Source organism: Gorilla gorilla, chromosome 6, assembly GCF_029281585.2.
Source record: "Gorilla gorilla gorilla isolate KB3781 chromosome 6, NHGRI_mGorGor1-v2.1_pri, whole genome shotgun sequence".
NCBI classification, from domain to species: Eukaryota; Metazoa; Chordata; class Mammalia; order Primates; family Hominidae; genus Gorilla; species Gorilla gorilla.
Genome location: NC_073230.2, coordinates 41724045 through 41728362, shown reverse-complemented (window position 1 = coordinate 41728362; position 4318 = coordinate 41724045). Strand labels below are relative to the sequence as shown.

Below are 4318 nucleotides of genomic sequence, written 5' to 3'. Positions count from 1 at the left end.
GCCACTCTAAACTCTTGAAGTAAATAAATAATCTTTGCCGGCAGGACTATGCTGAATCTCCTTAGGCACTCTCTAATCAGATGTCCTGGGTCCTCCCAATTCTTAGACCTTTTATACCTGTTTTTCTCCTTCTCTTATTCCATTTAGTTTCTCAGTTCATCCAAAACCGTATCCAGGCCATCACCAATCATTCTATACGACAAATGTTTCTTCTAACATCCCCACAATATCACCCCTTACCACAAGGCCTCCCTTCAGCTTAATCTCTCCCACTCTAGCTTCCCACATCACCCCAATCCCACTTGAAGCAGCCCTGAGAAACATCACCTATTCTCCATACCACCCCCCAAAAATTTTCGCCACCCCAACACTTCAACACTATTTTGTTTTATTTGTCTTATTAATATAAGAAGGCAGGAATGTCAGGCCTCTGAGCCCAGGTCAGGCCATCGCATCCCCTGTGACTTGCACGTATACATCCAGATGGCCTAAAGTAACTGAAGATCCACAAAAGAAGTAAAAACAGCCTTAACTGATGACATTCCACCATTGTGATTTGTTCCTGCCCCACCCTAACTGATCAATGTACTTTGTAATTTCCCCCACCCATAAGAAGGTTTTTTGTAATTCTCTCCACCCTTGAGAATGTACTTTGTGAGATCCACCCCTGCCCACCAGAGAACAACCCCCTTTGACTGTAATTTTCCATTACCTTCCCAAATCCTATAAAATCGCCCTGCCCCTATCTCCCTTCACTGACTCTCTTTTCGGACTCAGCCCGCCTGCACCCAGGTGAAATAAACAGCCATGTTGCTCACACAAAGCCTGTTTGGTGGTCTCTTCACATGGACGCGCATGAAAGAAACCAAACCATTCTTGAACATGAGCAAAGATAGATGAAGTGATGCCATGGATGGATGCCTGCCCAAAGCACCTACCTTGCCTTACAAACTCAGTAGGTGTGGGAGAAGACACATGGGACACAAGGCTTTTTAGTAGGATTAACACATAGGACAATAAGAGTAAGCAAAGATATACTGGAAGCATACTGAAATACCTTATATTTGTGCTAGGTTTTTTTATGTCACGAAGTTCTTTTGTGGAAGCTATAACTGACATTTTCCATATGAGTAAACTGAGGTTTAGAGAGATTTTTAATTTAACCAACAGTGCACAGGCTGGAAAAGAGATCTGTACGCAGGACTTGACACCAAGTTGAATGCTCTTTCCATTCTGTTGCCTTCTTTCTTAATCCAATGGAGTCTGCCGTATAGGAGAACTGGGGCATTATTCAAGCGATTTGCACTAACACAGCCAAAGATACTTGCTGTGGAGTTTATGCAATCGTAAGTCAGGAAGTCTCAATCCGTACATCCAGAAATGTACTGAGGCAGGCAGGGCACGAGAAAGAATCATCTGTGTGTTCTACCCTGAGGACAGCATGCGGGTAGGAAAGGGAAAGGAAGGAATTACACGTTTATTGAGCACCAACATGTACCAGACACTGAGCTAGGTATTCACATGTTATTGATTTTATTCCCACCCTAAGTAGTAGGTCTTATAGGTCTTATTTTATAGTGGAGGGAACTGAAGATCAGAGAAGTTGAGAAACATTCCAAGAATTACCTAGCTAGAGGGCAGTGGACCCAGGATTTAAAATGAGTGGGACTGACTTCTAAACCTCTGCTTTCCTTTATACCATATTGCCTCACAACGTGCATGCATATTTAAGCTTTACGGATTGCAAAATGCTTTCACATACTGAATTTCTCTTGACCTGAAGCACAGGGCTCACAGTTGGACCCCAGTCTTGGTAGAAGGAAAATCTGGCAGGGAAAGGAGAAGGTGCCGGTCCCTTCTAAAACCAGAATCGGAGTTTCCTTTGTTGAAGAGAGAAGCAAACTGTGTCATTTTACCAGGCTTCATCTTCTCTGTTATACTTCACGACATGCTCTGTATGTAAGCAGTACTTGTCAAGCACAGATTTCAGAGTTTATTACAAACAGCGGGCTGGGTCTTGCACTAAAGACAGAACATCTCTTATTAAAGCACGGTATATCATTTTCTCTTCAGACCATGAGGACTGAACCGAGCCCAATTACAAAACGGTATCCCTGAAAGCAAAATGCCAGTGAGTATACAGTTGGAGACTGCTTTCTTCTGGGCAGGGTCAGGGAAAATAATCATGACCCAGCATGGAAATGTTAATTTACTAAATACCCATGAATAGGCAAAGAGAGAACTTCTTGTCTTCTGGCTCCAAATCCCCCCTCCACCCCTTCCCCTTATCTCTTACCCACGTGGTATATTGTGTTCATTAAGAAAACAAAACAGAGTAATGAGTCAGTGATCTTCATAGATTAGATAAACAAATAGACGTTTTCCTAAAGCATTGGGCTAACTTATACTAGCTGTTGTTGCAATCTCAAAATATCAACGGCCTAAAACAATCAAAAATTTATTTCTCACTCATATCAAATGTGCATCACATAAAGCTTTTTAGTTGGTGTTTTCCCCACATAGTGACTCAGGCATCCAGGTTTCTTCCACTTTGAGGCTCCTTCTTTTGGATTCTAATTTGCCCTGAACTTTATCCCTTGGGCTTTGTGGGAAGAAGGTGGGAGGTTCATTGTGGGGAGACACACTAGTACATAACTACCTTAGCCCAGCAGTAAGAAAGTCAGAACTTCTGCTTAAATTTTACTGTCTGGAACACAACACATGGCAAGCCTAGCAGGCAGGAAGGTTAGAATATGTTGAGAGGCACTGCATAAGAAGTCTTCACTCCCTCTCCAAGGGACACAATAGAGAAACCCACCAGTCCCTGCATTCAGCTCAAGCCCAGGATTTGTGGCAATGTCTGGTTCTTTTTTGCAGACCCAGACATAGCTCCTCTTGGTCTGGCAATCTAGGAACAAAATGACAAATTATTGGCCCCTGTCTGCCACCCCCTCACCTGCTGGAGCAGGGAAAGGATTACTGCACCATAACTTTCATTCAAAAAATGGAAAGCAATGATGCCACAGCTCTTGGTCCATCACAGTTAAGGAATTACTCTGGGCAGACATAGGAAGAGTTTCTATTGGGGAGACAGCGTCCTTGATTGTGTTCTGATTCTAATCTGTGCTGGAAGTCCATTGTCCACCAACCTCAGGGGTCCTTGGATCCTTCTGGGAGGAGCCTCCTTGTCCATTATTCTTCTTCTTCTCCATGTCTAAAGTGGGGGTTGGGGAGCAAGCCCTCATTTGGGGGCCATAGTTTTTGAGGCCTGCTTCCTGCTTATGAATGTTTGGAGGTCCAAGATGGATGTAAGTCTTCAACAATTGGAGGCTGCTCAGGCTTGCAGTTTCTCTAGCAATATGGTTTCCTCAAAAACTTAGTAGACAGTGGTTGCTTTGGCAGCATATAAACTAAAATTGGAACCATACAGGGAAGATTAACATGGCTCTTGAGCAAGGATGACATGCAAATTCATGAAACATATAATATTTTTTAATAATAAACATTTAGTAGATTTATAATTGATTTGCTTCCAGTGATTCCCCTCCCACTTCATTACTGTGCCCTGTGTCAGTAGCCAGACCTAAAATGCTTTCCTGGACATGGGCTTTTTACAGGGTGAACACACTTCCTGATTTAACCAGAGATAAGGGGTTCCCTAGAACCTGGGGCTTTCAGTTTATTGGTCAGCCTACTTTTTCATGTCCACATATTTCTACTTTTCCTTCATCCCATACTTCTCTCTCTCTCAATCTCATGGCTGCTACCTTGAGGCTATCTGGAGCAATCCATGGGAAGACCACACCTTGCAAAATATTAATAGGTTTACTATTATTATTAAACTGGTTACTATTTATTAATAGTTTGAGAGATAACATTACTCAAGCATTTCTAAACTTTATCTTTTGTTATTTGGCTTTTCTAACACTGGCAAATTTCTAAACCTTCTCTATTACTATTCTCTTTCATTTCTGCTTGTTCATCTACCAATTCTTCTGGAGCTCATCTTTCTAGAATCTTACCTTGTTAACTGCAGCCCATAATAGCCAATGCAGATTACCACTATGAATATCTAAAATGCTTTCTAACCATGTCTAGAGTCAGAAGACATGTGACTCACCCCCTCAGTTATCACAGACAACAATTTTCTTTTGCCTCTCTGTGTGGCAAGAATCATGGTCTTTCTGGCCTCTGGTTTGGTTTTCTTGCTTGTGACCATTTAACTATTCAGCTGATGCCTCCTATTTTGGGGATCTTTATGGCAGCATTCCACTTAAACACATCAATTTCTACCTTCGTTAGAGTAGAGAAGGCAAAT

At 42.2% G+C, this 4318-nt stretch overlaps 1 non-coding gene across 1 annotated transcript; it reads left to right on the top strand.

Moving 5' to 3' along the window:
- Positions 1–3390: 3390 nt before the first annotated feature.
- Positions 3391–3493, top strand: LOC115935557 (U6 spliceosomal RNA). The gene has a single exon (XR_004071165.1). It is a non-coding gene; the product is annotated as a U6 spliceosomal RNA (small nuclear RNA).
- The last annotated feature ends 825 nt before the right edge of the window (positions 3494–4318 follow it).